At 39.8% G+C, this 17,000-nt stretch overlaps 1 protein-coding gene and 1 long non-coding RNA gene across 2 annotated transcripts in view; both read left to right on the top strand.

Moving 5' to 3' along the window:
* Positions 1-17,000, top strand: part of CHRM3 (cholinergic receptor muscarinic 3) — a 138,123-nt gene that overhangs the window by 21,459 nt on the left and 99,664 nt on the right.
* Positions 3,004-15,342, top strand: LOC118452886. The gene is made up of 4 exons (XR_004842751.1): positions 3,004-3,191; positions 3,818-3,823; positions 5,586-5,590; positions 15,331-15,342. It is a non-coding gene; the product is annotated as an uncharacterized LOC118452886 (long non-coding RNA).

Raw genomic sequence — 17,000 nt, 5'->3', positions numbered from 1 at the left:
CTCTGTCCAGAGAGCACATCTGAGTTGCTCCAGCAGGAAGCCCAGGCTGAGCAGAAGATGTCTCTACTGGAGTTTTCAAGCTTCAGAGGCTTGATTTTGCCAGCTAATCAACTAAGCAGCAATGACAGAAACACTGCTCCTGCTAACACAATTCAGAGTTGTGCTGCAGCAGGAAGTTGCTCTGTGATCTTATGCACCTCCAGAGACATTGATTTTCCTGCTTTTTGGTCTGTATGCCCATGCTGATTGCTTTTCTATCTGGCTGATGAGGACTTGCAGTTTGGTACGTGGTTGGTGTGCGCGTGTTGCAGCCTTGCATCTTCACTACCTCTGCTTAGTCCCCTGGGGAAGAAGCTGTCCCTTCATGATATATGCAGTGCTTTACATACAGTCACATGGGCAAATAAATTCTCTGTGAGTTCCCCTCATAATCCTATGCCATGATATGGTTAAGCAGCAGAATTTAATAATAAAATGTGCTGAGCTTGCCTTCAGTATAAGGGGGAATTCCTGCATAGCCCTTTTCAAATTAGAAGAGCATCTATATTTGATTTATTTAGCCTTTTGTGTTTATTTTTTGAGGGTTTGGGGTATTTTTTAAGCATTCTTGAAGACAATTAATTCTTCTAGATCTGCGTTTTGCATATGTGTCATCAAGACAGCCTATTTATCTTCTGCCTCTGTGATGCAACAGCTGTTGATACCAAATAACCTCTCACATTACAAATCAAATTTCTGAGGAACCTATTTACCCCTTTCACTCTCATTAAATGGGAATAAAACACTTGTATATTTCTCCCTGGGTGCAAATAAGGGAAAACTGTGGTCTTAAAACAAAATTGATATGTAAAACAATCTTCTCTCTACTGATCTTTCCTGCTCTCCCATCTCAAATTGCAAATTAAAAATTCAGTAACCCAGATGTATTTATATAATTTTACAATATTTTTAAACTTAAGAAAACAAAAACTAAACCACTGTTTTGCTGGACTTTGGTGAAGGATAAACTGGGCTTAAACATTGCATTTGGGGCAGGTTTTCTTTTGGTTGGTTGTCTGATTTTGTTTGTTAGGACTAATTATGTGCTGATATTATATAAACATATCTAAGTTATTACGTTATTTTATTTTTAATTGGAGAACAGCAGGAACCACGAGGCAGAAAACATCTCTGGGATAAGAAATGCTATGAAGAGGACTCAGGTGTCAGTAGTGGGTGTCAGCAGGGCACTGGGTGTGAGCATGACATACAAATCGTGGTCCTGCAGGACTGGTACGTCACGGTGTTGCTGTTTCCACACTTGTGCAAGTATCTGGCGTGTTTCAGTCCCTTAGATACCATCCAGAATAATCTGCTCTGGATTAAAAACATAGAAATAGAAAAAGGAAAGTAGACTTTACAAAACTGTATGATGTGCCTGCAGAACTCACCATCAGAAAGTGTTTCAAGATACAAAGTAAATTTATATTTTCCTGGATTTTGCATGTTACAAACATGATGAAACTACTTTACAGGACGTTCCATGAGCCATTTACAGTAGGTCTTCTTTGGTTGTAGTGATAAACACTTTTTTCTAAATCAGTGCAGGGCTTACAATTCATTTAACTTCTTACCACCCTTGCTTTTGTTTATGGTCATATTTTATTATTATTATTTATATCAATATACTATTATTTATTATTATTATTTATATTATTATCACCTTTTTTGCATAAAAGAAAACACAGAGGGCAAGAAAATAACATTATAATCAACAATAACAAAATTCCTATTTTTTATATTCATGCATCTTACCTAGTATGGCAAATTAATTTCTCCTTCTGCCTAGAAAATTCAGGGCACAATTAAAGTGAGTATATGCAATAAAGATACTAGTCTATGGTAGATTTCTCAAGTAATGCTTATGGTTATATAATGGAAGTTTATTTCACAGAAACTGAACAGGTACTGCTTTATATGGACAAAGAGAAAGCCAAAACTTAACTCACGAAATTATGTGTTGACTATAATAAGAAAGGTTTAAAATTCCCTAATATCAGGATTTATGAAATTATATTTAATGTATTCCAGATGTTACAATTAATCTTCAAAAGAACATATGGAAGAGTTCTGTCTTCTCCAAATTCATCTATTGGTGTCCTTTCAGTTACGGCTGAACTGCTTTAGGTCAATGTCTATATTTTCGGTTACATGTTTCTGAAGATAGAATTTAATACAAATAATCCATAAAGAAGCTATTTTTTGATCAGTCTCTGGGGAGAAAACTATGTAGTTATCAGGACCAAATTATTGTCAGACTAACTATTTTATAATCTTTGAATGGTTTTAAAAGCCATAAGATACAAATAATGTTGCGGGTTTTACTATTGCACCAAATGCAATATATCCAATGTATGTATCTAAAATATTTCCTGCCTCAAAGTGATTAAAATTAAATTAAGCAGTTACTTACAACTTCTAATTTAGGGTCTGTTCATAATCTTTTGTCAAGGGCATGAGCCCTAGATATATGAAGACTTAACCAGCTCTTCACTGCAGAACACTGACTATTGCAAAACTGCATTTTTGGGTTCTGTACTTTCTTACAAGAGCTTAAACTGTAAACCTAGCACCTTATATATATATATGCGTGTGTTATGGTCAAACACTGAGACCACTACTTCATAAGTCCAATCAAGGATTTATTTAAAGTAAAGGAGCAAAAACAGCGCTGGGCGGCCGGGGAGTCGCAGCTCCACCTAGGCGCGCCAGGTCACATCCTTTTGGCCTTTATTTATACAGAGCTAGTTTACATATTTATCATGTCTCACAACTATTACATTAATATTCATCACCCCTTGTTCGTCTCGTATTTAAATTTTCTTCAAGCAGGTGTTCCTCCTCTTGAGCGTGCGCAATGGTGGTCGTTAGGGGTTGTTTTGAAGGAAGGCCGCGGGTCCCTCTTTATCATCTTGAGTAACCTTGCCTGTGGTAGACCACAGGAGGTGGGTCCCTCTTTTATCATCTTGAGTAACCTTGGCTGCAGCAGACCACAGGACTGGGCTACGTGGCATATTCACGCCGGACCACAGGGCTGGTTTTAACCAATATTATATCCTTTTTCTAGCATATACATTCCTAGCATATGCAGCCCCGTTCCTCTGCTCCCTCATTCTGATTCAGCAAATTTACCTCAGTTACTTAACACACGTGTATATATATATATATGAAATGGCACCTAAAAAGGCATCACACTGAATGGGAATCTGCTTAAAAGAGATGCTGAGGAGGGAGATGGGGTCTGTGGCACAACTTTCATGCAGAGTAAAGCGAAACATCATCTTGCACTTGTGAATTTTCTGCTGTAGTCAGTCAGCAGCCTTTGGCACACACTGCAGTTGGGGGAAAAAAATATCTTTTGGTTATTGGTTAAAGCATTCACCAAGGTTTGAGGAAAATAATTTGCTTGCAGGCAACCCATGCTTCCTGCTCCCACAGAGCACCTCAACAACGGGGGGTGAAGCGCTGCAGCTGGGGATTCCCCAGCAATGCTGCCAGCAGGGCCCTCCTTTGCCTAAAGCACCAAAGCTCAGCGGTGCCTGCAGAGCTACAGCACTGTGGCCTTCAGAGGGCGTGGGGCTCCCCTCCCCTCTGAATAACCTGAATATTTTTATGTAAATGTGAAGATTTGCAGTTTGTATCCCCTCTGGTTTATTCTGCAGCCGGTTTGGTGACTCCTCTGAAATCCTGACTCCAGGGCAAGATGTCAGAGAAAGCCAAAGAAAGGGGCTGTGTGCTACTCCCCCTCTTTACATCTTTTGGGGGTTTGGGTTTTGAGGGGACAGTTTTGTGTAGTTTTGAGGGGGGTTGTGGCTTTGGAGGGTTTTTTCCCCCCTTGAGGGCATCATTTTGAATTAAGTAGCACATAAAGTTATGGAATTTTGTGTAGTGTCTCTATAACTCAGTGTTATGAAGAAAACCTTCAGTCAAGCATGGTTTTAATAACTGCAAACTGTTGCCAAAATATTAATGGGTTTAAAGGATTTCATCCTCTCAGGTCTTTAGGAGAGTAATTTAAAGTTTTTATTTTTCCTTTTTTTTTTTTTTTTTTTAAAAGCTTTTCATTGTCAAATATCAGTGTATTTCCTACTTCTGATACCCTTCTGAAGGGGTTTTATGCTTTGTCAGCTCTCAAGTAAAAGTGAGAGCTTTTTCAAATGACCCAGTTATCCCTATACAACATTGTTCATACAAAGAAGGAAGAGGAATGGGAATGACAACAGCTGAGAAAAGAGAGAGACAGGGCTGAGAGATGTAGACTAAAATCCTTGCAATTAAGGTACCATGATAACTGAGGTTGAATTATTTAATGAATATGTCTATACCTAACTTGAAATCTCAGTAAATGGGGTGGAAGCTTTGTTTAAGGAATGGTCAATATTTCACTTATTTGACTTCCCCCAAAAGTCTCTTGTTTCTGCAGAGTTTTAAGATTGATGATACCTTTGCACATTGAATCCCCAGGGAGCGCTGCAGAAGTGAATGCTGTCTCCCTGCCACCTGCCTTTGGCAGAAGGGCTTTAGCTAATGCCTGACGGAGATTTCTTTGCATCCTGGCACGTGATGTTATCAGTCATTGACACTAACAACTTGTTGGAAACTGCATCTTTTTTTCTGAGAGGCCTAGGTTTGCACCCAGTTGAAAGGATTTTGTCTGTACGCTATTTATTGGTGTTACCTTCTTCTTGAGAAATAAAGTGCCTCCCACCTGTCAGGTTAGCTAGAGACCCCTCTCTAAACGTTTTAGCAAAAATTGTATTGTCTGTAGAAAATCAAAGGCTCCTTCTTAATTGCCGTAGGTAGCTTGTAAAAGTGGTGAGGGCATCCCCACCTCAGAGCTGCTCTGGCCCAGGAGCTTTCCTTGAGCAGGGGAGCAGAGGCAGGACCTCTGTCCCTGCCCCTGGGCCAGCCCTGGGCTGTGGCCCCTGCTCTCATGTTGGCTCTACCATTTGCAAGACGGCAGGAGGCTGCAAGGGGCTGACCAGGCTGAACGCTAATCGCTCCAGGTCTGAGGGGTGGGGGGCTGCAGCAACCTACACTCCAATTAAACTGCTCCATAATTTGAGCTACATCTGCTCCATCACCTCCCTGAAAGTGCAGTCCCTCTCCTTGCCCACACTTGTGTTTCTTGAAGACCCTTCTTGGTCCTTTGTGCAGGAGGAGTGAATTTGAATACATCTGTGCTTGTGGTATTTACTCTTCCACCGTTTTGTGCTTCTTAAACTGGGTTATAAAATCAGGAGCTTCCCTTTTCCTGGAGATTGTCTCTACATTTACATTTTTACTACATTCTAAACTATTTTCTTTTTTTTAAATTTAAGTTACTTCTGGTTGTTTACAGTGTTTTAATGAACTGACAGAGTATTTTATGAATCACAGGCCATAAAATGTGCATAGTGTGCAAGGACTATTTTTTAAGCTGCCCTAAAACCATCCATGACATACTGATGTTTTAGGTATCAAGTTGGGAACTTGAAGTGCTTTTCCCATGGTAGCTTTGTCCTACTTTTTCAGCCTTAAGAACATGCAGCATTACATGGTCAGAGACCCCGTTTCAGCTCCAAGAGAGTACAGTTTTTACAGTCCATGTGCATTCAACTCTTCTATGTGAGCCCGTGGCCCTTTTTTCCCTGATTTACATCTGAATGATCAAATCTTTAAGGCTTAAGCTGTGTTTAGTGCCAACCTCCACAAGTAAGCTGGAAATCATTTTACATTCAAATAAGGATAGTGCAGTTCTTCAAACAGTGATTAGTTCCCAGCTCACTCCTCTGGTTCACAGGTGTCAGTGCTGGTACGGTGACAGAGCTAGAGTACGTGGCTAGTGACTTGAGGAACAGCAAGCCCATGGTTGCCTTGATTTAAATGAGTTGTAGCTGCTGTGCAGCCACACTAGAAATGCATATTCTGAAGTTACAGAAAGCTGACAGACCAAGCGATCTGGCTCTGAAGAGAAGTCCCATTTCTGCTTCCCTACTTCCAAGGTTCCAAGAAATGTGACATAATTTGTCCCCTGTCTTATTTCTAAAGGTAGAGGTAGATTTCCCTTGCACAGGACATATCACAGAGCACAGCAATAAATCGGTGTGTCACCATGTCTTTTTTTACGCTCCAGAAAGAATGAGGCATCCTTTGTTCCTGATAAATCCTGAGTGCTGGGGCTGAATGAACAAATGAAGCTCTGGCCTGAGTGCAGGTCTCGGCTTTCACTGTAGTATTATTATTCATTAGTATTATCACTCCACAGGTTCCAGAGACAAACATCAGCTTACATGGGAATAAAGAGTAATAGCGATGGTACCTGCATTGCATGTGACGGTGTCACTTGATTCAAAGTATTCATATGTTTCTGGGAATGTGTGTAATTCTTCAGTCTCTTGGGATTGATTCGGAGCCTGACTTGCATATACAAAATCTGTGAGAAAATTTAAATTGTCTTCATTTTCTATTTAAAAGAAGACTTAGTGCTGAAACAGAATTTCATCACCATTTTTGTATTGGTTGCTAAGTATCTGCAGAACCACTGCATGTTTTAAGATTACTAATACAAAATAGATTCCACAGCAGAAAATGAATATTGGCCAGATTTCTCAGCAGAGACCACGGGAGGATATTCCTTCTGCATTTTGTCTCTCTGCGAAGGAAGTGATGCAGATCATCTTTTTACCACAGAGAACTCGTTGTCTGCTATTGCTTTGTTGTCACAAGAAGTGTGCACACGTCTGTATATAGCTAAGTATGATTCATTAGTACCAGCCCCTACTATTTTGTGTCATTGGTTAGCAAAGTTTCCAGAGATGGACATCAGTTTAGTCTTCAATGCATAGTAAAAGCAATAGTACCCACGTTTGATGCATGTGACTGAGAATTGAGATAGTTGCTTATGCTGATTCGATTTGTAGTTGTATTCAGGTTGACAGAAAGAAGTTCAATCTTTCCTGACCTCCTGGCTGCTCCAGAAAGAGCCTACTTAATGAAACATTTTACCATGGTATTTGCTGTGTTCTGAATTTATTCCTTATACTTAGCAGAGAGATCACTTACTAAATAAAATTTATCCCTAACCACTGATCTTAGCAGTGCTACAAGTGGTAATAAAGAGCAACCATAGAACCACTTGTGCCCCTACATCAATGCCAGGATAATCTTTATTTTACTGATCCACCTTAGCACTTATCACAAGGACTAAACTCCTCTCAACTTATGCAAACATGGCAGATGATATAGCTGTATCATAGTGTATGTTATTTATCTGCTAAACTTTATTTCTCATGAGGTAATGGCAAGATGTTTATTTTTGTACATCTGGCAAAATGAAACTTGAGGTTTTGCTGGATCCGTCTGCCCTTGATCCGGAGGTTTTGCTGACTCTCCAGGAGACACCCTGTGGGATGTCATGATTTCACTCTTCTGAGAAATCTCAATGTTTACTCATTGCTGTGCTTTTTTCTGCTTTTGGCTAAATTGATGGAAGTGTTTCTTAGGGTCCTTTATGCATGGACTATGTTTTCATTATTTTAGTAAATTTAAGAGGCAGGAAAGTGGCAAACAGAGTAAATAGATTTTTTTTTTTTTTTTTTTTTTTTAATATTAGGAACTTAAAGACCATTTGGGAGATTTCTCTCATGAGAGAAAGTTTGGGATCCTTTCGTGATAATTTGAATTACATATGCATAAACATTGTACTTTTACAGAATTGTTCAAAGGACAACTCTGGATATTTTAAAGTTCATAGTACTCATTTATATGGCTTAGAAAAAATAACATTACATTTCCTATACTAGTAAATTCATGGCTTGTTCCTCAGTTGTCCTTTCGGTCCTGTAATACTTGCCATTTCTCTAACATGTAGCTATCTGTACGCTGTCTCTAGATGAGATCTGAAGTAAGCTGATTTTTATCAAGCCACTGGGTAATTCTGACCACTTCGTCTGACAATTTCAGTACTGTGCTATGGCAGCTGACCTATGTAAGTCAGGGATTCCTCTCTCACCAGCACGCTGAAAAATGTCTTGGAGCATTCTTTCAGCACATGCCTGTTAAAGGTAAGAGAAGGAAACACTGGCATTCTGTGTATTCAAATTGTAATACCTGTTATGTGGAATTAGGAGATGAGCTCTATTTTCATTCTGGGTTTGTCAAGGCTTTGAAGGAAGGAGCTGTGTGGGACTGTCATGGCATCACATTGGTTTTGTGTAGAAAACATGCTGTTGTCATTGCACTGTTCTTCAATCCAGAAGGAAATTTGTGACAGGTTCTTCCTGAAATCTGTTACACTACTGTGAATGTAAGATTTTAGTGGGGCAAAACCATGAATTCCCGGTATTAAGGGCCTTTGCATAAAATACTTAGCAGCAGCAGTGCTTGGTATGCTCCTATTTCAGCTCAAAGACCAGCATTTTCTCTTAGTGTGAGTGCTGAAACAAGGCAGTATGTTTTTCTTTATCATATTTAGTATTGCATGAGGAGTAGATAATCCTCAATTCAAGCAGATAAGCCTGAAAGGGATTTCAGCTGCTTGTCTTCAGCAAAAAATCTTTTCTCCGCCTATTTTCTTTTTTGTTGTTGGTGGTTTTTTTTAATAAACAGTTTGTATTATCAGTACAACAGGAGGGTATTTTTTGTCTAGCGTGACAGACATTTTGGCTGTCTGACCTGTTGGTTTGGTGTAGGATGGAGCGAGAAAAATACTAAATTCTGATAAAGGCAACAATGTGATTATGAATCATTCTCGTCCTCTGAAAAAATAACGTCGTCTGTAGGAAGCATCATTTCATAAGCAAAATCCGATTGTTGAAAACTGCTCAGGCTCAAACATACACTCTTAAATAGGCATTGTGTCATCTAGGAAACTCACAACGGCAATCCTTTCCAGTTAGAGACTAAGGTAGTCAGTTAATCAACTGCATCAGAGATATCCTTATCATATGCCTTGCCAAAGATTTAAGTCAAGAATAGGTTTCAGAACTTAGCATACAGTTTGCATAGATGATTGCTGTTCTTGTGATGCTCCTCTCTCAGGAAAAAAAAAAAAAGCACTGCAACAAGACTGAGAACACATTGGTTTACAGATTCGGGGTTTTTTTTTCAGCTCTGTAGCCCGGGAAATTCAGAGCACATTGTATAACTAGATTATTCACAGTAATCCTTATATCTTTTTCTGAGGTCATTAGAACTTTTAGCTCTTGGTCTTTTCTGAGTAGCTTTCTGAAAGAATAAGATGGAGAATAAAATGTTTTCTTCTACCTGAGAGCTGGTACTGAAATTGCCAGCTCGCTACCCTGTGATTGTCTTCAGTGCTTGACGGTCATGATAACAATGACTGGCAGGGTTTGGGACCATTCTAAAACTTGTCTTTTGGGCCAGACATTCTTAGGCACTTGCTTTCTTAAAAGGTATTTTCACTTTTCCCTGTTATGAAGATATGCCATATTAAGCTCTTTTATAAAGATTTTTAAAGACTCCAAATTTTCCTTTCACTTACCTTTGTTAAAGCATAGGCAGGAATCTCTGGTGAAAGCAGACTAAGACTGGCTTTTACATTAGGAGCATTATAAGGTACATTGCATAATGCCATTTGTGCTGATACGATTTTTTTAGACAAGTAAAACTGAGGAGAGAGAAAGCCAAATTCATATTGAGTTAGAAACACTGATACTTAAGGGAATTGTTCTATGCACTGCATGTTAAAAGAATAAATGATTTTTCATATAAAGAGCATTGTACATTGTACTTTTTAGAACTGCTACTTACATGAGTAGTGTTGTAAAGAAAGACTTAATGTTTTAAATAGTATTATTGGAGAGAAGATGAATAAAGATCCTTCTGCGAGGTATTTCATTTGAGGAAGGCAAAAAGAAAGGAAACATGTTTGGTGGTTTGGGTTTTTTTGTTTTTCCTTGTTAGATGTTTGCAGATGAAATTGCATTACTGGAGTAATTTATTTTATAAACAAAACTAAGTGCCTTTATTGCCCTAACCACCAAGGGAGCGATCTGGTTTTTTCCACCAGAAATTCAGCAAGATGCCTGCTGTCAGGAACAAATCACCTGAATGGTACTTGAGTCTAACTACTCTGTTCCAAAACCAGCACCTACCCTCCACCCTGGGTAGCATATGATGCATATGCTCATGCAATAAGCTGGTCAGGAAATGCAAAATTCTAACCGATTTTTTTTCTTCCCTCACTGGAATGATTTATGATGTGCATTCTCTAATATTTAAAAGTATGGTCACAATGAAGCACAGCTCAGAGACACTTTATCATATTGCTTATGAATTATGGTATTACCAGCCAAAAGCATAGCCCTAGGAATTCTTGCAAGGATCCCATCCAATTTAGCAAAAGAAGCTGCAGTTGTGTCAATAGCCTGGCTGCTCTGCCCACCGAATCCTCTTGATATTTTTATATCTGAGCCAAGAACTGAAAGGGAGATGAAGCAGGGAAAGAATAGAGAGGCCAGGATGGCCGAACATGTTCCCATCTGTGTAGCCTGCTAGAAGATGGCTAAAAGAGTCTTCCGGATGATACAATGTTATTAAAATACATATAAAATGAAATCGCCTAAAGTCCTGAGCTTGTGTGCTGTGGAGAAGCACAGTGCGGTAACACAGCATCTAGGTATTGCAGCTCCATTCATTTGTACTTCTACTTGCAGTGAAGCCTGTGGACCTGCAGTTTTACAGAAATTATTGAACATCCTCATGACTTGAACTGGGAAGCAGGTCAGAGCCTCCTAAACCCTATCTCAATTCCTCTCCGGTGGTGCTGAACCTGAGTGTGTGTTTGCTCGGAACTGTTTGTTTTCTCATCCCTCTCTGAAGTTTCTCTCACTGATTACTTCTGACAGCTTACTATTCCTGCTAATTAGGTGACAATTTAATAATTGATTTGTAGGTGTTTGCTAATTAAAGTTAATCATGAATTCACACTTGTAATTTTATGTCATTTCAAAGGAGTGTGATCACAGCCAATGAAAAGAGGGCAGGAGGGAATGATTCAATGCGTGTGCATAATTTTCTTGAAAACCATGTAAACACGCTTCAGATTTTTTAAATGCTGTAGATTCATCTACCAGTTGAGCTGAAAATGCTGCTGGTAACTGAACAGAAAATGAGTTACTTAATTTAATGAAAATCCTACCTGAATGGCTAAAACCATAAAAGCCCAAAAGGGAATCCTCAGACACATCTCCAGGAGTCTCAAGCACATGGAATGCAACCTGTGGTGACATAAGTGAGAGCTGGGCTGTTCAGAATTTGTCAGCATCAGCCTCCATACTTACATTTCTGTACCTGTATTTATTCTTCATTCTCCCACTTACAGTTTATCCTGTAGGTTTAAAACATTTGAGAGTTGTAGTCTAACATTAGTCTGTAAGTGTCTGCGGATGTCCTCTCCTAAGTGTTAGTTGGTGAATGTATCAATGGTGGTTTTTACAAACCATCCACTTGAGAGAGAAGTGAATATAACCCAAGTGGATGTCTCCCTTGTCCTTATACCAGTAAATTTGAACTCTTCCTTCATCTGGGGTTCTAGAACATAGTATTTGCACCTAAATCTTCCTGGTGCAATTTTAGGTAAACTTTGATTAACAATATATTTGCCTGTGCCTTTTAATCTCCCCTGGACTTTCCTAAGAATGGAACTCTCCTGCTGGTCTTTTGGAAATAAAAGGGACAAAGGATATATAAAGTATTTCCTTCTTTTACCTGCATATCAGAAGATGATTTTGAATTCATTTGATAACAGGACTTAAATTCATTTGGAATTGGAAAAAATTCATATTAGTGTAAGGAAATGTGGGCTTTGCAGTTGCACCATGGACTTGGCCATGAACAGCAGTGCTGAAGTGGAGACACACAGTGAGGCTGCGAGTATAAAGGGGGTGTGAGCTGGTGAAAGTGCAGAGCTGCACCTGGGGAGGCCACCTTGTTATCTCCTGACCTGGATAACAGGTCGTAAGTTATTTCCCTGTTCTAAAGGAAATACATGGGTAAGGAGGTTCACTTTTGCTTCCCACCTCTGCAATGGGCTGGCAGCCAGCCAGACACAAGCATAGCATGTGAAACCGCTTGCATGCAACTGAGCAGCTGTGGATTAGTTTCTCACACATGAAGGGGGCCTGAAGTGCATTTAGCACCTTTGCTACGCTCCTGCTACCTTTACTGCATGTCCTGCTTTTCTCACCTGTGGGTGGATAGTGCCAAAGTGGGTGCCTCTGTCTCACCACCCGGGAACTGTCATGAAGTGTTTGTAAGAGGTGTTTCATTTAAAACTGAAGTGTGCTAAAGTGCTTCAGAGAGCTCAACTTCAGCAATGGCAGTATAAGTGCTTTGCTGAGCAGTATCTTACAAATTGCAGGTATGCATCATAGGCCCATTTTTTTTCCTGAGGTATAGTGTTTTGGGTTGCCCCCCCTTCTATTATAGCTCTTAGTAACACATCATTAGATTTGTTCATCTGTTTGTACCATTTACATTCACTGATCCCAGCCCTGCCCTGGCTCTGTGCTGGACTGCAGCTGGGCGCTGTTGTACAACATGAGTCAGGGTTAGTGATCATCTTCAGTTCGCACCAGCTTTATGCTGTGGAGCTTCTTCAGGGTGAGTAACATGACAGTAATGGTATATAGGTTTTAAGTTCAGGACGGGTGAAAGGAGCAGGAGGGCAACTAGTGAGCTTAATCCTGCGAAATTGCCAGGGGCAGCTGTGTCCCTGACTGCAGGTAATGCATTGTAAAGTGCCTGAGCTGCTCCTCCAGCTAATTTTCACAAAATATGCCCAAACAGTGGCTCAAAGAGGAGAGAGGACAGAGAGGTAGAGGACAGAGATGTGAAGAATAAGAAGAGGTTTTTCAAATTGGTTTGTGCTACATCTGTGATGAGTTGCTCTGTGCCACCTTGGTGATGCAGAACAGCCATAAAGCTGGTTTAACAACATGGATTTTCTGGATTTACTGCTTCACCAGAGCAGTATGAAGCAACTGGAGTGCAATGATGAATCAGTCCTGTTTATTTAATTTTGTTTTGCATACTTGATCTTTACAGTGACATTATTAGTGGTGAAAACTCAAGAAACATTCAACTTTGTTTACAGCAGAAGCTGAAATTATTTGAGAAGATGTTTTCCTCTGATCTTTTTCAACTTTTTCAATTAAACCACATTTGAATTTTGAACCTCTTGAGACTCATTCCTCATTATGTTTTCTCAGGGTTGTGCGTGTCATTTCCCCAGAGCTGAACTCCCCAGGGCTAAGAGTAAAGTTTACGTATTCTTTAAATATGAGGCAATAAAGAACAAAGGCATTCAACAAATAGAAAGGAAGAACAATGCAGTATAAGTAAAGTCATAACCATGTGCGGTTATAATTATTGGGTGTTACCTTCTGTTGTATCACTGTTTACCTCAGATGTCCTCTTACCTACTTTTCTGTGCATACATTGTGCTTAAGTGTAACTTAACTATGTATTGGACCAGTTCTTTAGCAAATAGACTCTGCCAATGATGGGGAGATTGGAGGCTAACAGTGTACGTGTTGTGAGTCCTGCCAACGACTTTGGACTGTTCCCACTGAGTTCAAAAGTGACTTTAGCAATTTAAACTGTGGAAATGAAATCTTAAAGTATGGTAAAAATTATCAGCTGGATTCTTTAGTAGCTCCTTAGAAAGTTTTGGTTCAGTGCAGATCTTCTCTTGGGCTGAAGGGTTTGGCATTTTCCTTTGTATTACATTTATTGCTCCACTACTTCTTACAGCCACAAATGACAGCTAAATCTAGAGCACCTCTCTTCTTGATTGCATTTGATTAGTAGTTTTCTAAGGCAGTAGCTTTAGAAGCTAAAAGTTGAAAATAGGGCTTCAGGTATTTGTGTTCAAGTGGAAAGACCTTGTCTTTACCCCCTGTGAATTTATGGGCGTTATGTTTGTTCCTTTTCAGCCAGCTCTAAAGAAAAAACTTAGGATCATAAACACCTAAAACTGAAATGCGATGACATTTAGTAAAATAATTCTTAGAATACATCAAGTATTTTCCCCCTATAGATGGCTTCACCATCCTGATGAAATTCGAGGAAGGGTCTGTATTTGTCATTTGTCTTACAACTTACAGCCAGAGCCAGTCTCCCTTTATTGCAAAAGAATGGTCCACAGAGATTATCCTGCAGTGTTATGAACCATTGTCCTGTCCACCACAGACAACTCAACATACACCTGTCTCTTAAGGTCTGTTTGCAAAACATAGCTGCCAGCTGTGGGGCTCTTGTATGGCTGATGCTTTACTCTAATGCACCGTGTTCCAGAATGCGCAGAATGATAGATACACAGTGTTTGCAGGGGGAGCGGAGTAGAAGTCACATAGATCAAAAAAAGCTGTATACTCTGCCAGAAATCAAATCCTAGTGACTTTTTTTCAAAACAGCTAAAGAAAGTTGCATACTGTTTATTTACCTGTGGATTTTTAAAATGTGATTTTGAGTGAAATATGACATAGTCACATTGAAAATATCTTGAACTTAAGTTGAAATTTGAATTTCAAGTCTTTCAGTATCTGTGGTTATCCACTTAGTTATTAAGAACAAATTCTAATGGGAAATAAGACCATTATTACATTCTGACACTGAAAACAGTAATTCCATTGCTTTATTAAGCAGGTACCAATAAGTTTTGTGTCCCATCTGAAATATTTTTCCTAAGTCACGTTATTGCAAATATCTGAAATAAATCCATCCAGGAAATCTGATTTTTCTTAAAGCTGCCAGTGAATAAACACAGCGGTAGAGACATCCTACTACCATTCCTTTATTATTGGGTTCTACTACTTAGAATGTCTTTAAGGTTAGTTTTAAAGAATGCATCATTTTGGCTCATTAGAGAAAAGGCACCATCAATGACTTTATTTAGAAAAATCCATGCAAATTTTGGAATTTGTGTGTATAGCTGCCTTGCAATTTCATGTCATCTTCTGCAAAGTTAGTGGTAATCGTTTTGTAGGAAAGTTTATCAGTATGTACCTGTGGAGTCAAACAGTTCACTTTTTTTGTAGTACAAAAGTTTAGCTCAGTTTAGTTTGCTTATAAGCAACAGGTTTCTTGTTTGCTTAAAGAAAAGTAAGGAGACTTTAGAGATATCCGGGATGGGTTTTGCCACTTTTTTCTTTGAAGCTGGAGCACCACCTCTTGTTTTGCTTTTCGGTTTCCCCCTCAGGGAACTTGCCTGCCTCTGGGTTCTCAGCATCAGCCTTTTCACCATTGTGCGGCCCCAGGAGCGGCTGCTTATGGGCTCGCCTCCAGCAATGCTGCCCACATCCCTCACGGCTCTGCCCCCAGAAGGCCTCAGCACCCACATTTCACTGGGTCTCACTGGCATGGTTTGGGGGACGCTGGGAAGGTGAGGGGTTTGCGTGGCTGCCAGTGAGCCTCCAGCACTCCCAGCCATCCAGCTGGGGAGGGAAGTGTTGTGTGACTGCTTTGAGGCTGAGTATGCACAACTGGGTTTTAAACAAAATCCCTTCAGCCTGAGGGTCAATGACACAAAGCCTTCCAGGTTTGCTTTAGTGCCAGGTGGAGTGTGTGGGTGGGATTTTTAAGCGAATTTATTCGATAAGGCTGCAATTGCCAGGTGCAGAAAGCACCCGTTCATTGGCAGATCTTTCTACAGAGGCACCGGCCTGCACCAGGGCTCTCACCCAGGCCATCAAAACACTTTGAAAATGGGTTTTCACTTAACAGCTCCGGCACATGCGTGGAATTGGCATAAACCTGCCATGCTATTTTCTTCTTTGCATGAGATAAAGCACCCAGTGCTGCAAGTGATATCCGAGCTCCTCACTGGTGCAGGAAAGTGTCCTGATCTGCTAAGCCAGTACAGAGCAGCCTGGTTAGTGCTGAGCAGAGATGTTAGGGCAGCGGCAGTTTTTTTAGCATTTTTCTTTTTGTTTTCAATTCTAGCTCTCCAGGGGCCTGCTTTGAAGCCTGGTGAAGCCCCCCGGAGGCTCTGTGGGTTTAGGCTGACGTAAAATAAGGAGTATCTTGCTTTTCAGTTCCAGAGGAGTGAGTGCCAAAATACACCTTTTAAAAGGATAAGTTTTGAACTTGAAAAGTTGCCTGCTTTCTCATGTATGACCCTTTCAACTTGCTCTGGTATTATGAATTGTTTACATTTCCTCAGGTAAATCTGAAGAGATTCTATTCCTTTTTCCTTGATGTTTATTGCAGGACTTACACTGTAAATGGTAACGTGACTTTGGTAGTTAATTCAGTTTGTGACTCCACATTAACAGGATCATAATGACTTTATTTCTTATTTGGAGTCAAAGTTGTCACAGGTGTTAAGAGACTTAGGGTCTCTAAAAGTATGGAAGTGCAAGTATATTTACTGTACAACTCCATGGATTTCACAAATAGATTTGAAACAACCTGATAAAATTGATGTGCTATTTTTTGTACAAATGTGCTTTCTTTTTTTTTAATCCTTGATAATAGTTTTATTCAAGAGTTTGGGTCTAAGAACATTCTTTGAACACAGCTATAATTGCTTATGAATATTCCAATTATGGAGAAGGCAGTGGTAAATCATCTTGTCTTTGGGAGAAAGAGGAGTGTCATTGTGTGATGAAGACTGTGGGTGAGTAATCAGGACTGTAGAATCTGAAGTACTCTTTTTTGCCATTGACTTTCTGTTTGACTTTCAGCAGTCATCGGTACTTTTCTTGCTTCCATTATTCTAAATATGTCAATAATAGAAACAGTCAGCTTAGAGGGATACTTAATATTTACAAAATGCTTTTCAGCTCTTAGCAGAAAAATGCAAAGATAAAACAAAATTAGTTTATTACCTTGGTAATGATTAATTTCTTTTACTTGTTGTCGTGGTTCAACCCGGCTGGCAACTAAGCACCACGCAGTCGCTCGCTCACTCCCTCCCCCCCCTCAGTGGGATGGAGGAGAGAATTTGGGGGGGG

This window comes from Egretta garzetta, unplaced genomic scaffold, assembly GCF_000687185.1.
Source record: "Egretta garzetta isolate BGI_Z169 unplaced genomic scaffold, ASM68718v1 scaffold248, whole genome shotgun sequence".
NCBI lineage: Eukaryota > Metazoa > Chordata > Aves > Pelecaniformes > Ardeidae > Egretta > Egretta garzetta.
The sequence above is the reverse complement of the archived record's forward strand: the minus strand, read 5'-3'. Positions and strand labels throughout refer to the sequence as shown.